The sequence below is a fragment of the Sebastes fasciatus genome, chromosome 19 (assembly GCF_043250625.1).
Source record: "Sebastes fasciatus isolate fSebFas1 chromosome 19, fSebFas1.pri, whole genome shotgun sequence".
NCBI lineage: Eukaryota > Metazoa > Chordata > Actinopteri > Perciformes > Sebastidae > Sebastes > Sebastes fasciatus.
In genome coordinates this window covers 27,883,835-27,902,855 of record NC_133813.1, presented here as the reverse complement: position 1 = coordinate 27,902,855, position 19,021 = coordinate 27,883,835, and positions in this window count along the sequence as shown.

The following is a 19,021-nucleotide window of genomic DNA, read 5'->3' as shown; positions in this document are numbered from 1 at the left end:
GGCACACAATGGCCTCATCCATCTTCTTTGCTTTCCTTTCAGCTCTGATTAAATGAGTGTGATGGATCTCGCCATCATTAGGGAGACTGAGGGCTGGCGGATTGGAGCCATCACAAATCAGCTTTATGTGGGAAGAGCATGGAGTGGCAGTGACAGCTTTACGGCTCCTGTGATATTAATGGAGTGGACCGTTTTACATTGCATGGCCCTGCAGCCCTTTTCACATCAGATGTATGGTAACCAGGGGTCATTAAAGAAGGCTCCGAGTTATGTGTATTTCCATCGGTGGTCTGCTGCCTAGTCAGCACATTACTGGTTGTCCGAAAGCGTGTTGGAGTTACTATTCAGTATTCTCGTCCTGAATTTGTTATGCTAATGCTGAGCTAGTGCCTCAAGACGTAAATCATGTCTAAGAGTGGTGTGCATCACAAACCTGTGCCTATGATTTCAAAAAGAAAACCTACCTACGTTTCTTGGAGCTCAAGTTTTCCATCACGTCTGAAAGGCACTAATGAGAAGGAGCTACGGTTAAAAGCACAAGAGGAGTCCATGTCTCAAAAATACAGTCAACCAATGCCTCACCACAGTTGGTGGTCTTCCTCACCCCACTTTTGCACAGTTGATGCATACCCTTTTCATGATCCAAATGTAGAGATTCTCTCAAGCTTAACTCACAGTGGAAAACATCTTTGTTCTAAAGTATAAGAAAGAGGTCAGTCAAGTCACACATCCTGAGAATCAATTTCTTCAAGCTTACATTCAAAAGCTCTGTCTCTCTGTTTGATTTAGCAACAGACACAGCAAGATGCCAATGCTGCTGTGACTATCACCAAGTGTGGGTGTTCATCTAGCTGAGGAGACTGGTGTTAAAAATGTACTCTCACTGTAATGTGGCTGGCTTTGGGAGAAGACGTATATAAACTTTTACTCAGCTGATATAAACGTCACAAACTGATGATATTCCAAATGTGTTTCAGATTTTCAGAAGCTTTTATCTTCCAGTTTTGTCACAACTCCATACTCTTTGAGCTATAATGCAATATATATTTGAGTGTGTATCTTGTCTCATGTTGTGCATCAGTGTATTAGGGCCACTGTAGGTACAAAAAGATAATGATTACGGAGCCGGGGGAGGGGGAGGGGGGGAATATTCTTAGAAAAAACACAGAATTTCCAAGATTAAAGTCGTACATTTACGAGAAAAGAACTTGGATATTCTCTGAGATTAAAGTGGCAAATTTACGTGAGAAAAAGGCACAAATTTGCAAGATTATAAAGAAATACATTAACAAGATGGACATTTAGTATGATGAGGCTCTTCCAACCTTGCAGTGAAATGATGTTGCTTTATAAAAAGAAAACACTTTTTTTCATTAACTCGGTTTTGCACTCCACTATTTGTCTAATTTTTTTTCTCGTTAATTTACAGCTGTCTAATCTAAAATGTGTGAGTTTTTTTTCACGTAAATTTGCCACTTTAATCTCAGAGAATATCCAATTTTTTTCCTCATAAATTTATGACTTTAATCTTGTTTCTCTGTATATTATCCCCATCCCCCAGCTCAGTAATCTTTTTCTTTTTTTTACCTACAATGGCCCCAGTACGCTGTCATAATTTAGCATGTATATATTCACAATTAAATAAGACATCACATGTAAAATCATCATTTTATAGCACATGGGAAACACCATTTCACATTTGATGAATTCACGAAAAGGCTGTGTGGCTTGTGGACAAAAGCTAATAGGAAGAAAGAAAGATGGAGGTGTATTTGTTTGTTTTTTTTATAAGCTAAGTAAAGACAGTGTGATGTCCTATATGTGTACACACAGCGAATAAGCAGCTATTTATATCCCTCATTAACAGACGTTTAAAATATTCCTTTGTTGCCAGATGACATCAACAATGAAGATACAAAGCTAAGCATTGTTGTTGTCATTGTTGTTGTCATTAGCAGCAGGAATGGAGGTGGCAGTGAAGCTATGACAGATTCATCATACTATCTGGAGTGGAGGTCACCTTTCCTGGGGAAAATGGCATTACAGCTGCAGTAAATTCAGGCAGATTGTTCTCAAGTGAGCAAGCCGTGGAAAGCAATATGAGAGCAGCAGAAAAACAAAAACAAAAGTAAGCCAACAGGAGACACAGTGGGGTGTCAGGCTTTTGCTTTCAGAAATGAGTTATATCCAAACCATAGGCAGCCACTGAATACAGAAGAGAAGACACACAGAGCCCCATGCCTGCAGTAGGCGACTTCCAACCATGTGAAGTGTTCGCTAAATCTGTGTTTATTTCTCTGTGTTTGTGTGTGTGTGTGTGTGTATGTGTGTGTGTGTTCATTTGATATGTGTGAATCATAAAACAATGTCTCTGTGTGAAACCTCTCTGGCAGAATTTGCCTAGTGTGAAAATCCATCCACCCAACATGAGCTAACATTTTACTCATTAATGTCTTGAGAGGTTTGCATCAGAAATACCAAACAGCCTGCAGAATGTGTCTTTGTATGAAGATGACAGCATTTGCCATGTTGTTTGTGTCTGTGTGCGCATTTGTTTGTTTGCTTGCTTGTGTGTTTGGATTTGCCATGTGTTTTTTTCCATCCCTTTGTGTGTTTTGACATCCACATTGCACGCACTCAGTGGAGGGACTGACTGTAATCTAGGCTCTATTGTCGGTGAGTCATTCTTGTCAGTGCAGCAATTCATACATATTCAATGGTTTGTCAACAATGAAATAGTGATTAAAAGGAAAGTCCATGAAAAGCGTGGTAATGTCACAGAATGTGATATCCTCCTCTAAACAGAGCAAGAAAACTCTGGAAACCTTCCATGTAATGTACAGTCTACTGACTGATTAACTCAACAGTAAAGAGTGAGACAGTTACTGTAGTTAATTAGATTAGTTATATAGGAAACAGTTGTTTTCTTTTTTGTAAATAATTTCTCATTGGTAAATAAGAATTTGATAAGAAGACTAAGGGCGTATTCATACCTGCTTTGTTCAGTTGGGTTGAATGGAACCCTGGAGCGTTGACCCTCTTGGTGCGGTTTGTTTGGGCAGGTGTGAACACAGCAATCGCACTCAAGTGCACACCAAAGCAAGCGAACCGAGACCTCCTTGAAGGGGTGGTCTCGGTTCACTTCCAAACGAACTGCGGTACGGTTCGGTACGCTTTGTTTGTGGTGAGAACATGATCCGACCTCGATCCGGCCCGACTGGAGAAAGCATTGCACCTTTTTGGATTAAACCAGCTCTGGTAGCGAGCTGTGCTGTGCAACAACACCAGACAACATTACTACAATAGAGCCTACGCTTGCCCTCACTATTCACATCGGTACTAAACAGGTGTAACGTCAGGCTGTGTTGAAGACCACGGGCATACCTGTTGGATCTTCAGAAATATTTTCGGCCAATGAGCATGTCACAGTTTAGGAGGTTTAATGCACGCCTCCTCCTCCGTCCTTCGTACGTCTTGATATGAGCCTTCGGCGACTCCAGTGCATCAATACATTGTTTTCCAGTCGCAGCAGCAACAAACTGTATCGTTGCCTTGAGTGAAAAATTACTACGAGGTAAAAAAAAAAGATGACCAGGGCCAAGATCAAGCGGCGTAGTCGTCCCTCCATTGTTGCGTTCTGGAAGTCTGCTCTAATTTGTTTACTTCTGGGAGTTTTCCAGCATGGAAGTTCTGACCAATCAGAGAGCAGTTTCTTTGCGCACCAAAAATTTGGTCCTCTTGTAAATGCTGCCGTGTGAACACAAACCAAACTCGAGGCAATATGCAACATTGAAACAATTTGGTCCCTGATTCAGACCAGAGCAAACCAACTACAGGTGTGAAAACACCCTAAGAGTCTACAGCCATGGCTCTGTAAGGCTGTACATGAGCTCAGTGGTGCTTTGAATTACACAGTAATGTCAGCATGCTAATATGCTCACAATGACAATGCCAACATGCTGATGTTTAGCAGGCATAATGTTTACCATGTTCACTATAGCTGTGTTCCCATCCAATTGTCAAGCGAATTTTAAGCGAACTTTTGAAATATCGCAAAAAAAAGAAATGTGAATTGGCACGTTTCCATCAAACGGTTGGCTACAGTTTGGTCAGTAGTTGGCACTATAGGATACACATGGCTGCAATCCATCAGTAAACAGAGTAGAAGAAGTAGAGGTTGTCAACCAGAAATGAAACAAATCGGCTTGGTCATTCGTCTAACCGTCTACGAGAGAAAAATGGAGAGAGGTCCTCAGGAGTTTGTTTCAGTTGGGCAAGTTTTAATTGTTCTTTCATGTCAGCGAGTATTGGTCATGTTTCATGTTGTCCATAGACAAAGACAATCATTCGCATGTTATGGGAATATCTGAGAAGACACCGACAGCAGAAACAGCTCATCAGTCATGTGAGTTAAATGTTCACTACATCAGAATTTATTCGACAAAGGTGTTTCCGTGATCCATTTAGCATATCAACTATTTTTAGGTAATAAACAAAAACCACCTCAAGCGAGCATAGAAACTTTTTTTTCGCAGTTTAGGAAGTTTTATCGAATTTTTCCATTTCCATACAGCTTTTCTAATGCAATACTTCAAAATGCACATAAAAATATGTGAATGGAAAAAAGGCTTATGTTAGTTTAGCCATGTTAGCATGCTAACATTTGCTAAACACCAAGAACAGTTGAAGCTGCCAGGAGGAATGTCATTAGTTTACAGGTATTTTACCATAAGTTGAAGAACTGAACAAGTTCGAATTTTGACCTGAAGATGGTGCTAGATGAAAAGTGAAGGATCACCAAAGTTTTTGTAATTCGTCCTGAGGGGCACATGAATGTCTGAATTAAATTGCACGGTAATCAGACTAAGGATGTGGACATATTTCAGTCTGGACCATGGTGGACCGATCGACATTGCCATCCCTGTAATCACAGAACGAGTATGCAACTTTGAGCTTGTGATCACAAAAGGACAGTCAGTGGACGCTGTGATCCTTCCTCCTGTTGATATTGGCCTTGTAGCAATCCCTTTGTTAGCACGACTGTGCTGTGAGAAATCAAAAACAAAATCTTCAGTCCTCGTTCCATGTAAAAATGCAGCCTGAAGACCAACCGAGGCTAATAGGCTTCAGCAGTTTGGACACCTGGTAGTTGTGTGTTGATTTGTTGTCAGGACACAGCACCAGCCCGTAAAGTTGCAAAAACAAAAGTACAAAAGTACGAAAGTACCCACTTACAATGACTACAGCAATTGATAACTTTCAAACATACAGTAGATATGGCATGTGAATGTTGTATTGAGATAGACTTAACCTGTCCTTTAAGACAGATAACTCAAAGCAAACTGTTATTCTCTACAGATCACCTGGGACTAATTTGGCACATCCACCTACAGAAGGTGAGAGACAGCACAGCCAACACATGCAGATCCAAAAACATCAGCTCTGTATGCCTCCGGCACAATAAATCTCTCACGCCCACCGGTCTCCTCTGGGTCCTACACATGAACCTGTAGAGAGACCTGAGCGTAACACCAGACAGTCGAGAATACATTTCCACTCCCCACCCATCCTTCCTGCAAAGCAGAATGTGGGAGGATAGTAAGCCAACAAAGGCAGGTCTAGTCAATGCTGCACATATGCCCTCCTCACGTTCCACTGAACTAGCCTGTTGATGCCAACAGGGATGGTCCTTGTCTGCCAAAATGTAAGCTTGATATGCCATCGCAAAGACAGCGGGCAAGCTTATGTTTAGACGGAGGGCTTAGCATGTGTTTGCACACTGTCGTCCTCCCTGAAGCCAGAGATCGGGGTGGTTTATTTTAAAAATGGTCACGCCAATGCTATCATTGCTTTTGACAATGTTTCATCTTTCTTTGAAGACGATCTTCTTCATGGGAGGGAAAGTAGTTAAGATCAGCCGTGAATCACTGCGCTACCTTGTTAGAGAGCAAAGACCAGGCCACCGAGCAGCATCTTTGTTGTCCTCCAGACGAGGGAGTGGGACTGGTGGGACTTTCACAAGGGCAGAGGGGCAGCGCTCGGTAGAGCTGCCACCACATGGCCTCGCTGTCATCACAACACAGCGCACCACATGAAATCGCTGGAAGTCATCCCACCACCGCTGGCGTCTTGCCACCGCCAGACGGCTGATTTTGTTGTTGATGAGTGAGACGACACTCTGTGTAGGTCAACCTCGATGACCAAGCCAGGGCAGGAAGAGCACAAGATTATCCTAAGGGAAATTATCAGCTCACAGATGTGCGTGAAAGATTGGTTAAACCTATAGAGCAGTGGGCTTCTTCCGGATCTGTGAAGCCAGAGCCTTAAACGTACATTCTTTCTAATATCCAGCAGGGGGTGACTCCTCTGATTGTATAGAAGTCTATGAGAAAATGAGTCTACTTCTCTCTTGATTTATTACCTCAGTAAACATTGTAAACATGAGTTTATTGTCTCAATCACTAGTTTCAAGTCTTCTTCAATACAGCATGATGTTCATTTAGTAAATGATGGTCCCATTTAGAGTCAGACAGACCATAAAGCAGGGGATGCTTTAGGGCGGGGCTACCTTGTGATTGACAGGTCGCTACCACGGCGTTGTCCGGTCTGGGTGATGTCCGTGTTTTCGACTTACAACTTTAACCCTTTAACAGTCTGTTTTCACTTCATGAAAGTTAATTATAACCTTTTTGTTTGCCTGAAAATGTCTTATTCAGCATTCAGTTGTACTTAGCTCCACCCTCTCATGTCACTTGTGGTTGCAAAAATCCAACATGGCGACGGTCAAATACCAAGATGGTGACGACCAAACTTCCTAACTCAAGGCTTCAAAACAACAGTCCACAAACCGACCTCACGGTGACTACGTCCTCTTCTTATATATAATCTATGCTATAGAGCCCCAGTATGCCCACCCACTGCTTACTATTTCTGGATCACAGTGGATGCAAAGGATTCCTGATGTCCTTCTCTCCACCTACATTCTCCACCTTTTTCTTGGATATCCCGAAGATGTTCCAACGCCAGAGAGGATTTGTAGTAGCTCCAGCATGTTAAGAGTATCCACCCGGTGAAACGTTCCCAGAATACCTCGACAGGGAAGCATTTGGTAGACATCCTCATCGGAAATCTGAACTATACCTCAACTGCTTCCAACATGAAGGATGAAGAATCTGTATAGTTCTACTCTGAGTTCCTTCTGGGTATCTGAGCTATACTCACACTTTGTTGAATTTTCACCCATAGATGCAGATTTACAGCAAAACTGCTTCAGTTAATAAAAAAAAGCATTCACAAGCTGCTGCTTCGATATGACTGTCACCTCTTATGCAACCCTCTTGCATGTCGTTTCAGCTTTGATGCTTTCTTTGGCATTTTCTTTGTTCCCCCCAATGCAAACTCAATAAAAGAGTTTTTCTAGCAAACTTGCAGAGCCACAAGAGTAGGACAACCCTTGGTATTTCTGCTGCAGCAGATTTTCAAGTGAACTAAGACGGAGGCTGTCACCACTAAGGGTATTAGCAGAATGTGATTTGGTATTTTCTGCTTTATGGGCCTCCTGCACCGTTATCTGGCAGTGGAACAGAGGACTTGGGGCTGTCATTTTGCATGGCATCAGCAGAGACACTGAGCAGATAGTGTCAGCGCTGGGAGATCACAGGTAGAAAGGGGTCTTTTCCTCTGGGATGTAGAGATGGTATTAAGACAGCATTAGAGAGGCAGGAAAATACAGGCCCACAACTACAGCTTATCTGCACTGTCACTATGTAGACTATATGACACAAAAGAAAGGACATGTTTTGCAACAGAACCATAATTCTGTTGCAAAAGGCACAGAAACAATAGATTAACCTCCTATCCATCCTCCTAACCCGTTTCTTAGACGTCATTTGCACCCATTAGTCCACACAGTGGTCTTAGATTTTGAGAATCTATTCTCTTACATAATATATTGACCTTGGATTGCATTTAAAAGTTGAGAGTGTAATTATAATACACACAAGTGTACAGGAAATTTAAATGGAAAGGAAAGTGAATTCAGTGAAGTAGAAGACATAGAAAATCAGATTATGTAAGACAGTGTGTAAAGAAATAGTGGAACATGAGAAAAAAAGATAGAAAGAATTTTGCCATTATGAATGTGTGTAGAACGTTCTATCAAATATCTACTGACAAAGTGCTTCACAGCATTCAGCTAGCCATCTTCTACAGTAATACTCTACTGCTAGATTAGAATATATTCTTTTTCCTTAGTGTTATCTAGTCAGGTATCTCTACATGCTGCTTTTCTGACACTTGACAGATTGGACCTTGTTTGTTTGACTGCAGAAATGTCAGACAGAAAACAGCCAAATGTCACTGCCAGACTTCCAGCTAGCAATCTATCTCTCAGTCTGTCTGTCTTTCTGTCTCACACACACATATACGCACAAGTATTTCATATTTACTCTGAAGTCATCCCAAGACCGCTCTCTTGAGAAAAGCAAACGTGTTTTTTAATCCACCTGCAGAGGAGAAATCAATAGTGTTTTGCTCGCCCACGCTGAAAAAGATTGCGAACGCGGTCTCATCTGTCCAGTTTACACAGCTAAATTGTTCCATGGCATTAATCCAAATATCAGGTCTGATGGCAGACAAGAACCCTGGGGTTGGTGGAGCAATGTCTAGCTCGACAAAAGTTTGGATTTGTTTCAAGCATTACACAGATTTCCCCCACTTGTCTATTTATTTATATAAAAGATGTTTTTTAAGGGCCACAGATGAAGTTCAGTTACTAGTCATAAGGAGTTCTACTCAACCAGTGAAAACAGTTAAATAATGACTTCTGTGACTCTGGAGGAGCTTTATCAAATCGGAGAAAATAACCCAGATGATGTCATAGTGATGTCATCAGAGTGTATTTCAGTTTGGGGCTTAGAGACTACATTACAACAGAAATCCTGCAATACAAACAGGGGGTGTTGGAGTTTGAATGACGTGTTTGTTTTAGCAGACATGGAGGGTCCAATGAAAGGCGCCATCAAGTTGCATTAGAGGAAATGTAGGATCCGGGGTTTTTGAAGCTTGACTCATGTTATTAAACCAACTGGAACTCACGGGAAGGCGTACAAATAGCACAACATTACAAGGACATTACACATGTCATGAGGACGCATTTTAGCCTTTTCGCTATTTTTTTTTACGCTACACAAGAAAACTACAGTAATGGCCGAAGTTAATTCGGTTTAGGGAAAACATCATGGTTGTGCTTAAAATATAAATGAAGTAAAATACGTACAGAAACAACTTAACAGAATAACGGAAAAAACGTCGCTAAAAAATCACAACACAACTAACACAACTTCAAAATAACTCTTTGGGACACGAACAGCAATCTCCTGGTTGAAAGTCTTACATCACTAACTCTGAGCGTAGCATATTTATGCAAATGCGTTTACATTGCAGTCAGTAGAGACTACATGGAGTACAAATGACACGCCAAAAGCAAGAATGGTGTTCTTATTGCACACAAAATTACTTGCGATGTACAGTGTCATTCATAAGCCATTTAGTGTGACTAGGGATGCTTATTTTGAAAAATGTTCTTAACCGATAACCGACCATCGTTAACCGATTATTAACCGTTAACCGACAAGATTTGTGCCTCGCATGCGGCGGTGTACCAGCAGCAGTGTATGAAGACAACAGACAACTGAGTCCCCAGTTCACCGTCCGGGAGCGTTAACTTAGCAGCTACAATGCTGCGTGTAGTGTCACAGACATGCAGCCACTTTCACAGAAAAAGTCTCCACCGCACATTTAGTTTAGTTTAGCAGGTTGTCAGCTGTGTGTCTGCCCGGATTAACGAAAGCGAGTATCCGACAAACATTGTTTGTGTTTGTGCTACATCAGCAGCTCTAGCATTGCCGGAGTTTCAAACAGACCGTGTGTGTGTGTGTTGGCGGTGAGTGTGAGGTTGTTGGTGGCGTTCTAGCTGTGAACGTAGGTGTAGCAGTGTGTGTACAGTTTATTTGTCGCTGAATAAATGCTATATATAAATAAATGCTGTATTCGAAACCGCATACTATACTAGTAGTACGTACTGATTTGGCCAAAATGTAGTATGTAGTATGCAGTATGCGAACAAAAGCAAAATCTCCAGTATGCCAAAAATACCCGGATGACGTACTGATTTGGAAAAATTCTCCAGTATGCATCGGATCAGTCTATCTCGCCTACTGTATCCCACAATGCAAAGCGCTGGAACAGTACAGGATACGGGTACAAAAACAGCAGCCAAAAGCTGCTAGTTTTTTTACGTTTTCTGTAGCCATTTCAACACTAAATTCACTTCTGAAAGTTTTTGAGGCGAGAAATCAACTGTGTAGATTATTAATATCGGCAGTTTTACGAAGTTAGATGGCGAATCGAACATTTGTTCCACCGTTGTCGGAGTTTAGAAGCTCCACAGAATACCGTGACAGCCAGCTAGTGCCTGCCCGGGTCGCTGCCAGCAAGCCGGGTAGTCACGCTCAGAGACGCTATGAGCTGCTGGAGCTCACTCCGGTCTCGTAGACAAGAGGCTTTTATTTCCTTGTTGACGGATAGTTTGTTTAAATATCACAACACAGATGTCCATTATAAATTAACAGTAACCTGTGTTTATTTGCCTTTTTTCGAGTTAAAAAGCTCCACAATCGCCCGCGGGCGTAGCTCGCTGGAGAGCCGGCCAGTGACGCTCACAGAGCGGCTGCAGAGCAGCAGAGTGGCGAGGGAAAGAGCAGCTTCTGACGGGGCAGAGAGATTCCTGATGAGACAACATGACACTTTTTTAACATGTCTCTAATATCTGGAGGGAGATCAGTCCACTTTTTTTTGCTGTAACTGAAAAAGCAGTTTGAGTAAAGTAAATGTTATGGATGAATGTTTTATATTTCCCGTCTCCCCTCGTTGATGATCCTGTTTGTCGGACTTCATTATGAGCTGTTAGAATAAATAGTATAAACCTGCAGTATCTTATAAAGTAAACAAGCACAACATAAACAACAAAATCAAAGTTGTATTTTTTGATAATATTGTAATAGTGGTAAAAGTTTGTTTTATTGTCCTGTGCTTTAAGAGCTGGTTTAAAGGCTTAAGCCTCGTCTAGCATACTGCTAAATACATCACTTTAACTGTCACATACTGCATACTACTCAGGAACGCAGTATGCAGTATGTACTGTATACTGCATACTGCGCTCCTGAGTAGTATGCAGTATGCGGTTTCGAATACAGCCCTCCTCTCCGCTCAAGCGGCGACCAGAGCCGACTTCCTGTATCCAGGCAACTCCGGCTCTGCCTCTTAAGGTGGGCTGTTAAGGTTAAAGAGATGAGCCGCTCCTCGTCGTTCTCAGCTTTTGAATTCATTATTAACATTTCTTTTAACCGTTTTAACCGATAGCGTTAATCGGTTAAAATGCTTAATGTCAGTTAACAGTTAAACGGTTAGTTATTAACATTCATAAGTGTGACCGGGCTGTATTAAACCTACAATAACTCTTTTTTTGTGGGGCACAACACTGACATATCATCATCTCTGGTTAATGTGGCAAACCTGTTAGCAAACAGGTACTTACTTACACAGCAGTTACAGAGCAACGTTAGCATTTATTTTGAATTTATTTCCCCCAACTTTATTATAGTGCAATTCTATACTGCTGGAGTGACCCTTTAATCCAAATATCATGGTTGATAGCAGAAAGGAAACAAGGGATTGGTGGAACAGTGTTTAATAGTTTTGAAACAAATCAACACTTTTAATCTCCAGCATCTTTTTTATCTGTAAAAAAAGAAGAAATGCTTTAGTCTGATATCACAGTTGAGAGCAGAATGATAAATGGGCACACACGGCAGATTCTCTGCAAGTGTATCTTTAGCATCTTAGCACTTGACCCAGTACACCCTCAGTTTTATGATGTTAGAAACATAAAACTTACTGCAAACAAAATTGTATCTGCCAATGTTCATGCCCTGGAGGATATTTTAAAGGTGAGCATGAATAAAAGTGGTCAAATGTGTGTGTGACTGTGCACTTCAGGCTTGCAGTATGTGTTGCTATGATCCTGTCACACTGATGCTTTTCTCTCACTATTTTCTGTCTGTCCTCTTCTCTCGTTCATGGCTACTGCTGTGTGATATATCCATCTTTTCTTGCTGCTCTCAGAGATGTTCAAAGGTAACGCTTTATTGGTCTTCCTTTCCATCTGTGTATATTACCCTCTCTCTATCTCTCTGTGTGTGTGTGTGTTTGTGTGTCATGCTGATGGTAGACAGCCATGTAAACGAAGAGGCATGAGCCTGGGAAGATGCTTTGATGCAGGTGATTCATTTTCATGAAGACATGTCATCCAATCAAAGTCACTGAACGAAGGAACCTGCAACGTGTGTTTTTTTCCATACATGACTTGAGTGTGAGAGCCAAGATGATGTGTATTGATATACTACACAGTCAACATTATGTCAACCATCTGTGTATGTTAGGCATAGACGGTTAACGTGAGAAAAACAGGACATTACAACATTCTTTAACATTAAATCCAGTCATGTGCTCTTCCACCATCCATTATCTGTAACCGCTTGTCCCATTCGGGGTTGCGAGGGGGCTGGAGCCGGTCCCACCTAACATTAGGTGAAGGCGGGTACACCCTGGATAGGTCGCCAGACTATCACAGGTTTGACACATAGAGACAGCTATTAAAAAGGCGTTATCAGTTGCCATAAGCCCCATAGATGTGGGTCAATAGGGGCCTACTACACCCACTGGTAGGTTTTATCATCTATTCACATGGTGGATCACCAAAAAAAGGTCTAAAAGAACACAACAGTGACCTCTAACGACCATAGTAACTATGACAGAAGCAGAAGCCAAAGTCAGGCTCTGTAGTATAGACAGTGTGAAATTCAATAGGGGCTAGAGATTGGGGCAGATGAATGGGACACAGAACACAGGGTTTTCACCCAGGATACCGAAGTTTGCACCCGTGTGAAAACAATAATGTGTGGTTGTGTTTGTAGTTATTTTAACCCAAAACGTGTTTTTCCCTAAACTTAACTGAGTGTTTTTTTGCCTAAACCTAAAGAAGTCGTAGTTTTGTTGTCTAAACCCAAAGAAGTTGTAGTTGTGTTGCCTAAACCAAAAGAAGTTGTAGTTTTGTTGCCTAAAGTTGTGTTACCTAAACCTAAAGAAGTTGTAGTTTTGTTACCTAAACCTAAAGAAGTTGTCGTTTTATTGCCTAAACCTAAAGAAGTTGTAGTTTTGTTGCCTAAACCTAAAAAAGTTTTAGTTTTGTTGTCTAAACCTAAAGAAGTTGTCATTTTATTGCCTAAACCTGAAGAAGTTGTAGTTTTGTTGCCTAAACCTAAAGAAGTTGTAGTTGTATTGTCTATACATAAAGAAGTTGTAGTTTCGTTGTCTAAACCTAAAGAAGTTGTAGTTTTGTTGCCTAAACCTAAAGAAGTTGTAGTTTTATTGTCTATACATAAAGAAGTTGTAGTTTCGTTGTCTAAACCTAAAGAAGTTGTAGTTTTGTTGCCTAAACCTAAAGAAGTTGTAGTTTTATTGTCTATACATAAAGAAGTTGTAGTTTCGTTGTCTAAAGCTAAAGAAGTTGTAGTTTTGTTTTCTAAACCTAAAGAAGTATTTTTGTTTGTGTTCAAAACGTAACGTTTCATTCAGGTTTACAACATGTTAGAATTTGTTGCTTTGAAGTTTCACTTAAGGCATAGTAGGCCCCTACTGACCCACATCTATGGTGCTTATAGCGACTGATAACACCTATTGAATGGCCTGATAACAGTCAAATCGGGTACCTGAACTGACTCAACAGGTAACTTAGGGACATGTGTGCTTTGTATGGCTATTGTTTGTTTTGTGGCACATTCTCTACAGCTGAGTCACAAAGCAGATGGTCAAATGGATCCTTGAAGTCCACCAAGGTTATAATTTTTCAGTTCTCTCTTTTCCTCACGCTTCCTCTCCTCACGCCCTTCTCTCCCTCTCTGCTTCTCTTCCCGTCTTTGGGGAGCTCCAGCCAATATAACTGCCACAGCACAAAAAAAAAAAAAAGATGAGCATCATTTTTGCATGTCTTTTATGATGCTACCCTATTAAATGAGAAACAGTGTTGATTTCTATTTTGGCACTCAACTCAATTCCCCACAGTGTCACAACAGAGTTGGGACTTTGGTTGAGTTGGTGTTTGTCTGCCTGCTTCCCTCTGCAGTGAAAGACACACAAATATAACCACCGCTGCATCTGAGAAAGTCAACAGCTACAGTAAAGCCACCCGAGCCTCCCTGGGAATAATATTCATAATGGACAATTCTTCAGTACCAGCCAGTATACAGGAAGTAGTGTGATGTTCTTAGTTACACAGGTTAGTTCCTATTAGGCGTTGATTAAGTTTCTCTTAGGAACTGGAATTTTATTTAAAGCCACTTTGTGCAAGATTTGAAGATTTCTGACTTTAGCTCCCATCATTATCAAAAAAGACAGCATGCCACTACACCCACAATAAGCAGTTAAAAAGGAGGAAAACAACAGATAGAGTTCTGGTTGAAGGGTACATTTGACCGACCCATTATATCCACGCTATTCAACAACATAGTTTAGCCCGCTGTATTAAATGCTGAGCTGAAATCTAAAACCGCAAGAAATGAACAGTCATGGTCGCATTTTTAAAAGGGAAGGCATTAGTAACCTTGACAAAGGCAGTCTCAACACTGTGGAGGGCTCTGAATTCAGAATATTTTCAAAGATGAATTAACTACTTGCAATTTATTGGTATGTAGCTATTTTGAATGGTGGAGTCATTGCTTGTCTTTCTAAATGAAGGTGGACTAAGGCTTGTTTGAAGTAAGAAGAGAAGGACCCTGTGGCTTGAGAGCTATTTATAATACTGTGGACCAAGCACTCTCTGAAGAAAGGGATATGTAGCATCTAACTGGCAGGCACAAGATTTTTTTAAACCTGCATTCATTGATTGTTTTTTTACCACTTGGGCGCATGGGAACAAGCTGTAAATCCAACATTGATGTATTATCTCTGACCTTCATGTATTATGGGTGCACTAAATGGTGCATGAAAGACATAATTCGCAAGTAATTTTGCATTCAATAAGAATTCCGTTCTTGCTTTTGGCCTGTCACGAACTGCAGTGTAAGCATGTAAATATGCTACACTCAAACAACTCCACGCTCCAACATACACAGGACTTTCAGGTGTTGGTGTCCCAAAGTGTTATTTTGAAGTTACGTTAGGGACATTTGTGACATGTTTTTTAATGACGTTTGTGACGTGCTTTCTGTTCTTTTGTTATGTTGGTTCCGTACGTATTTTACTTAGTTTACGTACGTATTTTAAGCCCAACCCTGGCGTTTTTTCCTAAACGTAACTAATCGACTGTTACCGTAGTTTTGTTGCGTGGCGTAAAAATATCAAAAAGAGGCGTACAAATCACACACAAAAGGCTAAAATGTATTCTTGTGACACATGGAATGTCCTTGTAATGTGGTGCTATTTATACGCCTTCCCATGACATCGGGTTGATCATCACCTTTTTAAACGTGTTGCCTGCATGTGGCAGATACGAAGCAATATTAGCACTTGAGCCAAATTTCTCGACACCTGGCAAATTTACTTACAATATTATTTTTCCTTTTACCTCTGTTTTTGGTCTCCACCAACTCCTGAGTAAAACAGCTAGTCGCTGAATGTGTCCTTCTGTTGTTCAGTGGTGGGCGGGTAGCATACAGTCAGTTTATCAGAGCTTTACCACTAAAACCAGCTGTCTGCTGTGGCTGGAAAAGAGGTTGATGAGATTGATGAGGAGTGTGGGCCAAAACAGTAAAGTTGCAGGCCATAAAACCACAACAATGAGCTGAGAGATGCTAAAATGCTCTGTAGAGGTGAGTAAATTGCAGAACAGCAAAGTCAGGTGTTAATTCTCTGTGGGTTTATCACTGTGAATGACCCCCTTTCATAATACACAGTCATCTGATCTATGAATACAAAATATTGTTTAGGGCAGCTTTAGGGAAATTGATACTTAAAACTAATTAAGTGATTGGTTCAAAAGTGTAAATATAGGGGGAATGGAGAAGCCATGGGGTCGATGAATTTTCAACTTATCAACTTTCCTGTATTATGTCTTTCAAGTGTGGACAAGCATGAGATGTATACAGCTTTACAGCTTTATAAGATGGAAATACATCCAAAAACAAATTGGCCATTACTCTTAAAATGTGAACCAGCGAGACTTTGTAGCTGCTCAAGAAAACTGGGCTGCAGTTGAGGTCTGAGTCAGAGAACAGGATCTCAGCGTAGACGGAACTCAGCTGCAGGAGGAGGAAATAGGGCCTTGAAAAGCTGTGGCTTTATGAAGAGACACAGAGACATCAATCGTTCCCAAAGAAAGCCTAAGTCATGTGTGGACCTCTACAGAAAATCAACTCAACATATAAGACTCAATCAGAAAGTCATGAGAAAAAGGGAGAAGCAGCTGACATAGTTATTAAAGTTCCTAACATCTGTGTCAGGAATTCAGAAAATGTTCAATATTTTGGAGTTCAATAACAAATAACTTACCAAAAAAACGACAGAAAATATTTCTGTATGACATGTGAAACTGGAAATGCAGGAAAAACACTGACTAATTTCTTAGACTAAGAACCATATCATTTCTGGAACAATCATGCAGGGCTAGCATAGCCTGTGTGTTAATTGACAACCCTTTCTCCTACAAAATGACGTTACCATACCACTGAAATGCATTCTCAGTTACGTTTCAAGGGAAACGTGTTTTCTCCCAGATTACGGTCACAGTTTTAAACAATTTTAAACACGTGGGCAACGTTGTAAATTGAAACAAAACACACACACAAAAACGTAACAACACTACTTGGTTAGGGTTAGTAAAAAAACATCATGGTTTAATTTTAATTATTAAAATACTTGGTAATAAGACATGTAGGCTGGACAACATACAGTTTGTTTACAGATTCTGGAAGCTGGAGACTTCAGCTTTTCAACACGGTATAGCATGCATATGTTCTATAATTAGATCATCATCCATCGCAACTTTTTTGCAACTACGCAACATGGTACCACCCGTTTCGACCCGGTACCGGGTGCGTCGGGATTAAGAAGTCAAAATGACTACTTAAATTGACTACTGTCTGTTTGTTACGTTATTTAAAATATGTTACGTTGACTTTTAGTTTCACACGGGACATGAATATTGGTCTCCTTTGTTTGTTTGTGATATTTGTGCAATGTGACTGTGCTGTACAAAAGCACATCACGACAACATGATGATGAGACACCCTCACTTCAACTTCTATTCATGGCTTGATTTCCAAACCAACTTGAAACATTTACAGATGTCAAGGATTCTTTTTATGAACTCTTTTAGTTGATGAGATGTGTTCTTGACATTTTGAACTTACATCTTTTCATTGCGATACTATTTGTCTCAATAATAAGTTATATTTACCCTAAACATTAAGCTTGTTTCATTTATGTTTCCGTTTCCTCTTCCGTTCTGCATTACCATTTTCAATGACTAACAACGGTGTGAAAGTAGGTGTTAGAATCCAAGTTTAGCGTCAACATTAACTGTGTTCACACATTTTCTTCTGCCGTGAGTAAACAGGTTATTTATATGGTTGTCTGCAACATAAATGTCGACTTGGCTCTGTTATATTTTGTCCTGGTTAAAATGACTGACAGTCAACACTTAGTAACACCCACTTTGTTGCGTTTAACACATGATGACATGATGACATGATTGACGTGTGTTGATGAGCAGAGGATTGCTGAGTACCACGCTGTCGGCCTTGCAGGGGTGAAGTAAACTACACCTTTTATGTGTGTCTGGTATAAGCTTAGGAAAGTGACCGCTTAGCATGCAGGCAGAGCCGTCCTGCTGCACTGAGCTCAGCATAACAACCGATCTGGGATCTGAGTAACAGAGACTATGTGCCGCTTTGCTGAATACACTGTGGATGTTTGTTAAATAATCAAGTATGTGAGTTCATTTGTGTTTGTGGATACTAATGATTATGTAATGCTCATTTGCTTTACAAAGCTGCCTTTGTCATATGGTACAAAGACGCTGACCTCCACTGTCCTAATAACAAATCCCAGTTTAACCCTTGATCAGAGTTATTACTGAGTGAAGATTTTCTCTGCTTTGAAATATTTAAGGTTTATTTGCGAAGCTCTAGCGGTTGACTACTGAGCCTTTTTTCCTCCCTTCTTCTGCCCCGCTGGCTGTTCTTGCTCACCTGTGTCTTCACCATTCCAGGAAGAGCTTAGACTGATGCAACTGCCTGACTTTGGCAAAGCATATCTTCAGGCAAAATATCACAAGCCTCCATCATCTCTTTATGCCAAACAGTTTTTCAGGACTGCAGACTTTTCAACTGTAAACTTTTGAGTGCATTCTGTGAACCCTGGAAAACTCAAGGATATCCCATCTACAGTATATACATGTACGTGGGATGTGCTCTTGCGTATTGATTTTTGTGCATATGCCTGTAAGAACTGGGATTTGTTTGTATTTATGTATTATTTACAAACAGATCAAAGAGTAGAGGTCTATATAGAATGAGCATAACCCAGTATACATTGTGCTTTATAAAGTGTAAGCTCTGACTTTAGGATACATTTTGGTCCTTGGGTCAGTCTATTGCGTGATATGGGGAGAAAATGTTGACCCAACCATGATTTGCCAACTTCTTTCATTCACGGAGTAGTTTTTGCTATTTTTCCTGCTCTCCCACTCTCAATCCGCCACCCCTTCAAATGTCAGAGAACGCCTGCCTGCTGCATGGCGCTGCCTCTTGGGTAGCGTTTGTGTTTTTCATCTAAAACTAATAATAACGAGACAGGCCCTTGGAGGCGCTTTGTAATTTTTCTTCCCCTTTTTCCCTTTTTCACAGATCACTACATTTCTTTTTTATACCGCTGCACATAAAAAAACCTATTATAGGCCAGTCAG